This window comes from Fukomys damarensis, unplaced genomic scaffold (genome assembly GCF_012274545.1).
Source record: "Fukomys damarensis isolate Sample0158 unplaced genomic scaffold, DMR_v1.0_HiC HiC_scaffold_6, whole genome shotgun sequence".
NCBI classification, from domain to species: domain Eukaryota; kingdom Metazoa; phylum Chordata; class Mammalia; order Rodentia; family Bathyergidae; genus Fukomys; species Fukomys damarensis.
Window position 1 is genome coordinate 37828367 of NW_022900918.1, and position 14233 is coordinate 37842599.

Sequence of the window (14233 nt, forward strand, 5' to 3'; positions counted from 1 at the left end):
TTTTTTTTTTTTTTGTCTGACTTGTATTCTCAGCCACTACTTTTAGGAAGAGCTTATCTATTATATTTGTATCCTTGAAAGAAACTCCCTTTTTTTTTTTTTTTCCCTAGCAAGATGTGATATTTCCCAAAGAAACACAACCAGAGGAAGCTGATTTCCCCTGGCCGGGCCCATGGGGTCTTTTGAGAGTTGCTGGCCGAAATGGTGTGAGGAAGTACAAGGGCAATGCTGAACGTGCACCCGGACAAGGAGGGAGAAGGAGGAGAACCTGGATGTGCCTGTCAGGGTGGCCTGAGTCCGAGCCGGTACTGACTGGGTGCAACTCACAGGCTGATTTCCAGGTCCAGTTCGATCCCATCCCATAGCCCAAGAGCCCAATAGCACCGTGGGTTGGTATTGCCGCCAGTCAAAACCAGCAAAGCAGAGCGAAAGTTGAGGGATTGACTTTCTCTCCTTTCTTGGGATTTGTTTTGAAGTCTTAGCCTTGATGAGGGTGTCATTCAATTTAATTTTTTTAATTTAAAAATTGGTAAGACCTTCACAGGACCCCTCTTGTCCACCTCAATAATACTTTGAAATGGAAACCATATTTAACATAGATTGTAACAAGTCAAAAAATTTCTGTACTGAAAATGAGTTGAAATTATTGATAAAACCCAAGGTAAATTATTTAGATCTCTTAAAGACACCAGGTGTTTCATTAAGGTTCGTTTTCCAAGGTAATTACTGTTTGGATAATTGAGAAAAGCAATGATAACCTCTTTAGTATACATGTTTTTTGATCTTTAAAAATAAAATCAAAATATGATTGCATAGTCAAAATTAGTAACAGCTAACTTCACTTTATATTTATATTCCCCAAAGTACACATTTAAACAGATGTTGAAGTCAACAAATATTATGAATTATCCCTTCGCTATTGTCACAAACTTGCAGAATCACTTATCTTTTGCATATTCAGTTTTGTTTTCACATGTCGAGATTTTTGTTTTGTTTTAGTATGCACATGTATTTTAGATTATACTGAAATATTTTTAGAATATTCTAAAAGAAATAACTTATCTTTCGCTTGTGATGCTTGGCTGTAGGTTTTACCAAGGAGCCCAAAAAGCTGCTTTAGAATGAGACGTGTCAGACTGGCTTTTATAAGTTAGTGCACCTTTCCCTCCTTGTTGATCTTTTACGTGACTGTCTTACAACAGGTGAAAATGTCATATTTCAGGGGACCCTTTGACAACGTTTAAAGGTATTTACTATAGGGATTTTGCAAACAGACACCAACAATACTGGCCAGCATCCTACAAGGTACTGGACAATTTTCAGAACAAAGATTTATATGAGACCAAGTTCCAAAGTAAACATTGACACAGCCTATTTTACAAAATTTTGAGATGACTTTTAAAAGTATAATTACATTGCATTAATTCAATTCTTCCTCATTCCAACTTTGAAATCGTTTTCCCTTTAGTTATTAAATCAAAATTGATATTTTATAAAGAGTATAATCAACAACACCCCAAAAAGAAAAAAAAAAGTTCTAAGCACTGTGTACACATTAATATTCTAAATGTAACAGTACTATAATCTTTTCTGATTTTGCGACCTTTCTTGATAGTTTTTCATCTTTTTTCTACTTATATGCAATAACATTATTCTAAAATATGTAACAAATAGAGTAGTATAAATCCTTATTAATTTTATGCTTATTTCAAATATTTGTTTTTTTCCAAACTGCAGAAAAACTCAAGTATAGATGAATATTAGAAGAAAATATGTATTAGATGCTGTGTATTCAAAATTCAAACAATGTGTATCACTATATATATTGTTACTACTGTAAGTAACATTAATTACATGCCTATTAAACCCCAAGCAAGGTGATGAGGGCTTCCTTATTGTTACATTTAGATATCAAGAGCTTGCAATTGATACATTAGTATCAGACTGTGGGTACTTAAATTTGACTTGAATCTGCCATAGCTTTCTGCCCACTTTCCCCCAGACTGTCAGGCAATAGGTAGTCATTAAATAAGTAGATATCAGGTAGGAGCTGTTGGATTAATTGAGTCTCATTTCAGAGATTCAAAAGAGATCAATAAGGATCTCTTTAGTTTCTGAGCCACATATTAAATTCATCATAGAGACCAGGTATTCTTAGTCATAATGTACTCTCCTCATACTGCTTGCAAAATATTAGTCTCAGAAAGAATACTTTTCAATGAATGCATGAATAAATACTTGAACTGGTGATTTTATATTTCCAATTTTTATTTCATATTTCCACAGTTTTATATTTTATAATTTTATATTTCCAACAGTAAAGTAGGCTAACAAATTACATATTTGACATGGCAGTGCTCTGTCTTTCTGGAGGTTAACTTTAAAATATTAACAAAAACAATAGTAAAATGATTAAGGTGTGATATGTGTACATACCAATTGCCTGAGGTGATTGCAATTTTTAGGTATCAAAAACATATACTAAGAAAATCTGGGTCTTCTGACCAAAAAAGAAGAAAGATCACACATGCTATAAAAATATGCTATCCACAAAAAGCCTAATTACAGCTGCACCTTCACCCTTTCTGACATTTTTAATAATGTCTATTTATTTACCTCATTATCTATTTCTGTCTACACTGAAAATATAGAGCAAGCTGAGTTGCTTCATTCTCATTCAATGATGTTTATTATCAATGCCAAATTTTTATTTCTGATCAAGTAAAAATGTCACAAAATTTAACAAATGCTAGGTATGATCATTTGCATAAAGGAGAGTCAAATGCCATATTTCTTTGCTTGTTCAAGGAACAGATTCTAATTAACAATGTCTTATTATTGTCCAACCACCTGTGTGATTTCTTTACATAATTACTCACACACAAATCTTTGGTAGGCCTCTTTTCTGATACACAGAAAATAAAATTAAGCTCTCATGAAAGATCCGCCACAGAGAAGTTTTGGAATAAATATAGTAGATTTAATTTTTCCCTTTCACAACCTGACAAGGCAGCTGCAGGCAGGTTCTCCTGCAAAGCTTTGTTTAGCATGAAATTCCAAGTGATGAAACTTCAGCCTTTAACAACAAACTGTGCTATGTGGTCAATGACAAAGGATGCATTTCCCAGGCGTCTGTCTTAGACACATCGAGGAAAAAATGAATATGAGATAATTTAGGATGATAGATAATCATTTTGTGCCACTGAATATAAATCCACACCTGGGTTATGCATAGTGAGTAGAATATGAAGCCAAATATGTTCAAGCAGTAGCATTTGGTTTTAATATTCATAAAGTTTTTAAAGCAAAGCTGTACAATATGTTGCATCCCAGGTGGTACTTTAGGAATTTATGTCCTGTGATGGCAAATCAGCAGGTGTGTTACTATTAGCATGCCAAATGTGGTTGGACACAGGTATGCTCCGAGTCCTAGCTGAAAATATAGCAAAACCTATATTCAAACTAGATGGGCAAAAACCTGCCACAGAATGAAGAAGACCTTGGTCCTTATTGTCCATAGCAAGTAAATGCCAGAAAATAAGGATTTGTTTGGAAAAAATGCAAAAAGTCATGTTATCAAAGGAGAAACGTCAGTGTCCATTAGCAAAAAAGAAACAAATATTAGTGTTCAGTTTCACAAATTTGGGAAATCACTAAAATCCATGCAACTAAGCCTCAGGGAAAGATACTGAATGTCCCATCACCTACTGGGAGGAAGGGGAAGTAATTGATATGTTATGATTTGTGTCCAGTTTCTCTCCCTTCAAATATTCTCCTTGGATTCTGCCAAGCAGCCTCTTCGTTTGATGGTCTTCATTGTTAGTGACACCATAATTCATGGCGTAGGTCCTCCATGGTGATTTTGCTTGCTTTATTTTATCTGCCTTTCAATTGGGAGGCAGTTGGATTATTTCTTTCTGGAGGCCTTTAGGTATTCAGCTTCTACTAGTTTTCTTTTCTTGTTTTTTTTGGTAGCAGAGATTGAACTCGGGTCCTTGCGCTTGCAAGGCAGGCCGCCGAACCGCTGAGCTAAATCCCCAGCCCCAAGTTTTTTTGAGCAGGTCATTTTGATGGATGTGTGTTTTCATTCATCTCAGGTGCATGATTAAGAGTGAAATGGATGAGTCACGATGGCTGTATACTTATTTTTCTAAGAAAGTTAACAACTCGTTATTCAGTGTGATCGAGCCATTTGACACAAGCAAATAGAAAATATCCATTATATTAAATTGTATCCATGCTTTTAATAATTTTTAAAATTTCTTTGTGGATGTACAGTGTTATCTAACTGAGGTTTTATATATCTCTGATCATTATTAATGCTAATTATTTTCATGTGTGTATTGGATAGTGGATATCATCACATATTTTTGATAAAATTGCCAAATCTTTTGGTCTATATTTAAAGTTATCTTGAGATACAATTCACATAACTGCCTATGAACAAGTCAACAGTAATTAGTATGCACTTGGTGTTGCATAACTGCCCTCCGTCTCCAGTCCAGACTTGGATTTCTCCAAATTAAAGCACTTGGCCCAGTGAGCACCTTCTCCTGAATCCCAGGCAACCACCCATCTGCCTACTTTCTTCCTGGATCTGTCTTTCCCATGTGTTTAATATAAAATAAGAATTATAAACTACATGACCTTTTGTGTCTGACTTTTTTTTTTACTTAGAAAAGTGTCCTAAGGTTCCAGTTGCAGCACGTGTCAACTCCTTGTTCTTTCTTATGTTGCAGACCTTACATTTTCACGCACCATGCATGTGCCATGCGCCATGAGTAGTGTGTCCACAGTCTAGGAACTGGTCTTGGAGAGTTCCTGGCTTTGCTGTTATCAATACTACCACCATAAGTTCGTGTGCATAGACCTCTTAGTTTGGGAGGTTATCACTGAAGAGTGGGATTATTGGTCTCTGTATGAGTTTTCTGTCTCACTTTATTAGTTACTTTCCATCCTCTCCCCTGGCCTTCTTTACTAGTCCGGGTTTGCAGTACAATCCCCCTGGGAGTTGGTCCACGCACATATCACATTGCAGTCCTCTTTCATTCCCTTCCCCTGCCCCTCCTCCTCCTCCTCCTCCTTCCTCCACCCCTTAATCCTCTGCCCATTTGCAGAAGATCTATCTCCATATTTTCCGTTATAGATCTTTCATTTTTGCTCTTTCATATAATAGAAGCCATGTGATATTTCAGCTTGGGTGTTTGGTTTAGTTCACTTAATATTATATCTCAAGGTGCATCCCTTTTCCTACAAATGACTCCAGTTTATCCTTTATTTTGTCAGAGTAATGCTCTATTGTATATAAATACCACATTTTCTTTACCTGTTGATGGGCAGATAGGTGTCTTCCAAGATTTGGCTACTATGAGTTCTGCTGCTCTAAGTTTGGCACACATGTGCCTCTGTAATATGATGTCTTTATGTCTTTTAAGAAAAAGACCTAGGAGGGGAATACTTCAGTCAAATAGAATTTGTACTTTCCAATTTTTGAGGAATTTCATTACTGATTTCCATGGTAGTTGTACCAGTTTACATTCCACCAAAAATGAGCAAGGGTTTATTTTTCCTTCCAGCCTTGCCACCTCTTGTTATTATTTGATAACTTGATGATAGCCACTCTTTTTCTGGAGTAAGAATGAATCTAGGTGCTATTTTAATCTGCATTTCTCTATTGGCCAGAAGTGTTGAACATTATTTTCTTATATTTATTGGCCATTTCCATTTCTTCATTGGAGAAATGTCTATTCAATTCTGTTGCCCACTATTCAAGTGAGTCTTTTATTTGGGGAGGGGTCTAATTTTTTGAATTTTTTTTTTTATGTATTCTACCTATTAGTCCTCGGTCCAAGGAATAGCTGTAACATGTTTCCCTTTGTTTGGGTTGTCTCTCCACTCTGTTGGTTGTTTCCTTTGCTGTGCAGAACTTTTTTAAATTTGATATGATCCATCTTAGTGATCTTTAGCAAATCTGGTCTTTCGTGTTGCATTAGACAGCACTTACATGTAGCTGACAACAACCTTGTTCACAGAGAAATTTGTGAACCAATCTGCATTGGTTCCTGAATGGACACTGCAGGCTTCCATTCTCAAGCAGCTTTGTAGACATCTTTCCAAGTTATTGTCTACTTTTTTGAGAGTATCATTAAGATTCGACTATAAAAATTCTTTCTTTTTTTTAATTTGAGACAGTGTCTCACTATGTAGTTGAGACTGACCTGGAACTCACTATGTATCCCAGGCTGGTCTTGAACTCACAGCGATCCTCCTGCCTCAGCCTCCTGAGTTCTGGGATTACAGGGGTGCACCATCATGCCTGGCTAAAGATTCTTAAACCAACATAACAGGACACATGTGACCTCCCTTATATGAAAGTGTACTGAAAGCAAATGAATGAATGAGGTATTTCCAATCTCAGGGTGTTATGTACTACACGTTTTATACTAGTTTATGTTTGGATGAGGTATTGCTTTTTAATAGTAAGCACGAGAATTCATCATGTAGATGCAAATAACATGTAAATATACTTTCTCTTCATGACCTAATTATATCTCTTTCCTAAGAGCCCCCGTTGAACATGGAAGAGCTCACCTCACCCTTTATTTGTGTGTGTGTGACTTCTGTGTGGCCGGTGACCTGAGGAAGTACGCCCTTTAGCAGCCTCCGTTCTGAGGGCATTCCGAGCGGCAGGACAGAGGGGAGGCTGGAGTCCACTTCCCCAATCCAACAGTGGCCACAGGACCCGGATTTATGCAGGTTTTCTTCTGTACCACATGAATCAGTAACGTTTGGTATCAGTTTCTCTTCAGGGTTTCTAAGCATGGTCTGAGGCTCTGTTCTTAGAAGCTTAGCCTTAGGTCTTGCTCTCCAATTGCCACTCCCCAAATCTCCGAGGCATCTAAATGTTTTAGACAAATGCTATCCTTGTAAAATCCCAATTAGCTGAATATTCCCTGAAAGAAGAGCACAAATACACTAACTGTAGACGTCATAATTTTATTGCCAGTTTGATGAAATAACGTCACATTTGAATAATGTTCTGTTACTAATTATTGAGATGGCCCATATTTTCATAATACAATGGTGTAATTTATTGTTCCGTGTGTTATGCACTATACCCACATTTAGATAAGTTTTTTGTTTGTACTGAGGCTGGAAGTCAGGACCTGGTGCTTGTGAGGCAGGCGGCAGAATCACTGAGCTAAATCTTCAACCCTCTTTCTAATTTTATTTTGAACAACAAATTCTTGGTTAAAATTCCTCTTGATTACAAAATTCTCGGTCATTGAAAATATGTTATCGTCAGTCTATGTGGTGCAGTCCTGTCTTCTGCCCTGTAGTTACTCCACTCGGCACTCTCAAGGCTTCTTATTTAACTTAATGCCTATTTCTATTTATCCAATAAGCAATATATCTAAGACCTACATTTTATGTCCTGTTTCTTCCATAGTTTACAAAATCTATGCTTTCTTTTTCAAAACATTTCAAACTTTGCTTGCCCCAAATAACTCCAGAATAAAAGAATGGTGTAAATTTACAGCTCCGTTCCCTCAAATAGACACAAATACCAGACGGAGAAGCAGTAGGCCAGATTCAGAGTATGTACACTTCTTTAGAAGGCTCTGTGAGTTGCTTTTAGGCAAATGTATACTAAACACTGACAATAAATACATATATAAATAAGTATAATTTTCAAACGCGCACAGTACATTCTCTACTATTTTGGAGCATAGGATGCATGTTTTGGTAGCTGAAATGTAAGAGTAGTAACAATGGCTAAAATGTGATACCTGGCTCTGCATGAAGTGAGCAGCATCCTACGGGGCTGGATCAAGTGCAAGAGAGAGGCCGATGCAGAAATGTGAAAGGGGTGAGCGCTGAGCTTCCCTGTGCCTGTGCCAGGGAGGAGACATGGGTCCAGGGGCCTGGCTTACCTGGGTCTCCTGCGACCTTCTCCCCACTGTGCAGCTACCTGGTGAAGATAAAATTATTACAAGAAAGACGGAGGAGCAAAACTTCATTTTTAATCTCTTTGTGCCTAAACTAAATCCCAGATTAAATGTTTGCTAACAAAATTTAAAATTTCACAGCATACATATATATTGTTGACAGAGAATAGAGCACATAAAGCAAAATCCTAGATTTCCTGGGAAAATGTCACATTTGCCTACTGGGAAGGTTGTGAGGTGACTGCCCCTCCTAATAGACATCACCCTTCTGGTATCTGCTTGTCCTGGAAGGAGTTCACGGAGCGTGTCACATCAGGGCTTGGCTGACGTGGGACAGACACAGTGCCCTCTCCCTCCTCCTATTCCGGTCTTCACTTGCCCTGATGGAATTACCTTCCTACTAAAGAAAAAAGGAAGTTGCTGTATTACTCTCTGGGGAGCACATGAGTAACCAATGCAAAACATCTTGCAGTCTGGACCTCTGCCCTCTAGCACTGAATTTCACGGGTAGAGGAAGATGAGTTGGACCAGTGGAGGCAGGTGACAGGGCTCAGTTTCAGTGTTGTTCCTTACAGTCCATGAGAAATAAAGGCAAGAGAGCAGATCTCTTCTCTCACTGTTAATTAGAAAGAGAAGGTTTCCTTTCTCCATTTCAAATGGCACCATCTTCAGGCAGTTGAATAAGTTCTTTATTGTTGGTGTTCAATAGAGGAAGGAATTCAACTCCACGTTATCAATGGCGGGTAGAGGACATGGCATTTGATACTCAGAATAACAAGGTAGCCTATTTTCATGAATAAGGCCATCAAAAGACTCAAAAACTCGCCTCAGAACTGAAAACAAAGGCCACACAATTAAATACTATTAAGTACGGGGTTGTGCTTTGTTTTTCAGTGAAAAGTAATAATTCTAAGAAATTTATTACATTTCAAATTCTAAGGAAAAACAACTACCATGTCTTAGAAAAGACTAAGACATATGTCTTTATATTTTTTGAATGAGAAATAGATTCATTTGAAATATTTCAGCACATAAATAATTTAGGGATATATAAAATAAATAGAAATGTTATAAAAGACAGATGAATAAGTGTTTAGATATATAAATAAAATGGAATTTATGTAAATATCAATGTAGCTCACAAATATATGTAGATGGTCATTATACTAAAATGCCACCATTGTATAAAACGTAAATCTAAAAAAAAAAAATACTGTAAGAAAGAGTGGAATATATTCGCAGTGGAATATGAACTACAGTCAAAACAATTTCTACTCTAAATTTTTCTCCACAGTTGTGTACGTGTGGCTACAACATTAAGAAATACCACATGTAGAAAACAAAATGAAATGTATTTAAAATATGTCACTTTAATTCTTTAAGTGTGAATTTCCTTAATGTAGTCTGACTTAATACTCAGAACAGCATTAAGAAGACATCGTGACGTATTGGCCAGCATTATTTAGTTACCATTTCAGATGCCTTTTTCATTAAGCATTCGGGGTAACTCTGAACGTAAAACCAACTTTCCTCCTCCTCCTTTCTTTCCAGGTCCCTTGAGGTACTGAATAGATCTCACCTCTGTTGCTGAAACTCCCTGCCGTTCAGGACGGATGTCAAACTCAGTTGCCTGGGTCTCATATCAGCCTCACGGGGCACACACGTACCGCGGGGATGGACGGGAGAGACACCCCTCCCGTTCAGGGGCAGGAGACCGCTCAGTGTTTAATACTTCCAAACTAGTTCCCAATGTCAATGTTCTCAGCTCCGAAAACACAAAACACATTTTAAAAATAGAAATGTCTGACAGCAAATGGCCACTCACTGTGTGCATAGTAAAGGTGAAAGCAAATATATACTGCAAATGCTTACACATGTACAATATGCGCATTATTCCTAATGAAGATGAGCTGTGTTCTGGAAGATCCCAGGCTTGAGGCTCTATAAGCTGACTCCACGCAGTGCCTGTAACCTTGGTTTTCTTCTGTGTCCTTTGCTTGCTGTCCTTTGTGTCACCTTCTGCCTCCCACACGTTATGCTACGATGTGCCCTAAGTCAACATCCTCACCCTGTTCGGTTTCAGGACTTGGAAGCACAGATCTCCTCAGATGATCCACACCTTCCTCTTACCTCCAGCCGACTCCGAGCCCCCCGTACCATTTCTCAGGCAGCCCGCCCACCCTGCCGTGAGAAGCCCGTTCCTCTCTTCACTCCCAGTAGTTTCCACTCTGCACTCACTGCCTGCTCCTTTCCTTTCCACTTTCTTTACTCTACATTAGTTGCCTCACTTCCGTGTCTTCCAGGTTAGCTTGGACTCCTGCCTTTTGACTGCCATACCCGTTCCTCCGCTAAGTTTGAAACCTAGCTCCATGGTAACTTTGCATCCATTTCCTTAATACCATTGGCAAAGCGTCTGTCATCTCATGACTTTCCCAGTCCGGGGATATCGTTTCCCAGCGAGGCCTTCCCTAGAGATCTTTTTCTTTGCTCAGACTACCTTTGTCCTTGGTCCACCTTTACTAGTCTTATGTCATAGTGCGTACCCCACGGGCCCCTCCTCAGACTCCCTTTGGGCAACGCACAGGCAGATTACAAGAACTATGCAAAGCTATCTATGTGTGACAGATAATCTTAAACTAAGTAAAAAGGTCAAGATTTTTAAAGAATGGCACAATAGTTGAATTATATCCACTTGCCTCTCCTTTGAGCACTAAGTTCTGCAAGCTGTTGCCAGGAAAGAGTTATATAGGCTCCTTTATTACCCTCGTACAGTGCCTGGAGACTATTATGTGATGGGTGCATCCAATAAATAGGACAAGTAAGGAGGTTTATGTCAGAGCCCTTCCATGCAGTCCTACACAGATCATGCAGTGGAACGATCACGATAGCCAGTTTCCAGCAGGGACTGAACCCAAGCAGTCGCCATCATATCCTCAGGCCAGAGCCACAAACCCAGGTGTCCGCTGGGGCATGGGAGTGGTTCTTCTTCCTTTGGGGCTCAGGCGGCCTTTAAAATTTGATTATGACTTAGAGAAATATCTCAAACTTATCATGATGGAGAGAAAAGCATTTTAAAACTTTACTTTTAGTTTCATAAGACAACCGTGTGTCAGACAGGGCCAGGGTGTCAGTATACAACACAAGCTCAGAGATTTGGTGTTGCCATGACACCATTTCAAACAGAGAAGAACGACATGAGTGCTGCCTTAATTGTTGTTTATAATGCTTGCATGCACCAGGTTGTTCTGAACTTTTAAATCAGAAACACTTTCTGGAAATGTGTAGACAAACAGGTAACAATACCGAAAAGTGATGACAGTTTAGCTTTACTTCATTGTTTCTAAGGCAAGAGTTCTGAATTCAAGTTCTCTATTCTCTTAGCATACCCTTTAAATTACTAATAATTAATTGGCTTTAAGTGGATGTCTTCAGCATTTTTTGCTTCCTTGGAAAAATTCCCAATACTGCTGATGCTTTAGTTTTCATTAAATTGCAAAAGCTATAGGGAATGACGAAAGACTATTCTTCACTGGATGTTATAGCAAATTTAAATAAAATCTAAATGTTTCCTTTATTTTTCAATTAACTTTTCTCATATCTGTAAGGCAATATAAAGATGATCTGATAGCCATAAAGTATATCATCTATGCTAAGCACAGAGGTAGAGGTTTTGCATCTTATGGTACATTCTGAACTTCAAATTTGGGAAGAGTTCTAAACACTGAGGGGTTTTTAAATGCAGAACTTTGTCAGAGCCAGTGGAATGTGAGATGCTTTTTAGTTCATGCTCTGCTCCAGGGCCTGCTCTCCTCCATATAAAGCAGGGCATGGATTTAGCCATTTTCAACAAACTCCTTTTCAAAACCAGGAATAATGATTGAAATCTTCCCTGTATCGATGTATATAATGCTCTCATGAACCAGATATATTCTCCTTTCCTTACACTACAGGTTCTGATACCTGGAACAGTTAATGTCAATGTTATCTCTTCCAGTTTGATTGATTGATGATCAACTGCATGATTCACTGATTTTCATGCTTTTCATCCCTTGTTCTCAGACACACAATCACCACCTTCAGCTCTCCCAGAATTACCAAACGGGTAGATTCTTCTGAGCAGCTAAATTTGAAAACCTACATTAAACTTTCACATTGATAATCTAATGTAATACTTAAGAATTTCCCAGGAAATCCTTCTTACTAATTTTTTACAGAATGGGAATCTGGTTAAAGGATCAAAATGTATATCTGGGAGAATGAGAGGACCCAAATTACTAGGCAGATAACTTTATCCATAAATCTTACTCATACTGAAGGGAATTAAGAAGAGAGCTATCTCAACCATGGAAAGAAAAGATATACATTATTGCATGGAGCCTTGAGGAGATCCAAAATATTAAACACAAAAGGAATGACCAAGACTCAGGGTATCTTACAATGTCATATCGATTGTTAGTGCATCCAGTCAGCAATTAGATATTGATTACAAAATATGCACCACTACAAATAAATCCAAGAAAAATAAGTGAAATAACTCCAACATTTCTCAAGCAATGAGAAACAAAGAAGAGCAGAAGAAGCATTACATCCAATAGATAAAAGGGGTAAGTACGGTTTCTACTAGGCATGGTACTGTGGATTACATTTTATCATTACAAAGATGTATTGTGGTCTGAATCCCTGATACCTGTTATTGTGACCTTAATTTGGAAAAAGTCTTCGCAGATGCGATAAAGATGTTAACTCAGAGGAATCCACACCAGGATGGGGGTGTGGCCTTAGTCCTGCGGGATTTTCTTAAAAGAGAAGAGAAACAGACATAGACACCAAAATGCACACAAAAGACTATCAGGGAAGACCCTGATCCCAGAGTTGGATTTAAGCAATGGCAGAAAGAAATGATGACCATTATTGGTGACCCTGAGGCCCAGAGAAAGCCCTGTGACAGATACTCCCCTGAAGTCTGCAGAGGACACAGGGCCAGCACCCCCAGAGGGTAGTCATCTGGCCTCCAGAATCACAGAAGGAATCACAGTCTCTAATTTAAGCCATCTTACTTTGTTCTGCTATGCTATGGCTAGTCCTAGGAATGTGATGGTCAGACTTCTTGAAATTTTAAGATCAGAATGTAACAACCTCTTTTTAAAAAACAATTATTGAAAACTCTAAAGAGCTTTTGTTTTTACGAGCTAGACCAGAGCTAACTGCTTAATTAATCTGATAAATTTTAATAAATATTAAGTCATTTAAAGCTGCGGCCTAACCATTCACCATGTGCTAACATAAGAAACATATTTTTAAAAGAGAATATACATATTTTTTACAAACAACAGGAATTCAGTCAGAAGAGTGCCATTGTTTTACATTTCTGCAAATCTCTTTAACGTCTGGTTTAATAAAAGACAGCTGGTTTTTCCTATCGGCTTCTGCTTTCAGTCTGCTTCCATATGTTATTCCCGGGTTAAGTGTGTTAAGGAAAGACGACCTCACACAGAACTAAAGTTGGAAGAGAGGAATATTCACTTAATAGCTTTCTCTTTCAGTTAATCCCGCACAGTCTTCTTTGCGGCTATGTTCAAACTCATTGAGTGTGTAGTGTCTTAGGGTTGCTTGCAATAGGGAATCTGAAACTTTGTCAATAAACATTTGTTCCCTGCTTTATTAAACCCATTGCCCCGTCTAATCCATTGGTATATTAAATCCATCTTTCACTACAAATGTATCCTTCAGACATGCAGGATTTTGTAGCATATGCACTAATCCTTTGGAAAATATTGGTTTATGTAGTTATGCTAATCTTCCAAACATTGACGCATTTCTTTAAATAAAAATTTTCTGTTTCAATCACATGTTTTAACGTCAACATCTGCATTAAAAACGCTAATTTTTTGGAAAGGGACAAGCACATGATGGTCAATACAATTTTTTCCAAATATTTTTATTGTACTGGAACATCAAACTTTATAATTGATCGTTAATGCTCTGAGTGCAGCTGGTTGGTTGAAGAGACACGCTCATCCTTTGCAGCCTGAGAGTCAGTTTCATTTGCACCTGACGGCATACACAGGTTCTGCGAGCCCGCAAACCATCCCCTCCCCTCTGGCCAACATGGTGCTCTGTCGTAAACGTCGTAAAAGCTGCTAGATATGCTCGCAACTTGTGCTGGTCCCCAAAACGACTGTTGGAATTCCGGATGCAGCAGAATTGGGTTCAGTGGATTCCCCATTTCGTTACAGATAATATTTGCAAAACCTCTATTCAAGGGTCAAAGGTAATGAGATTAA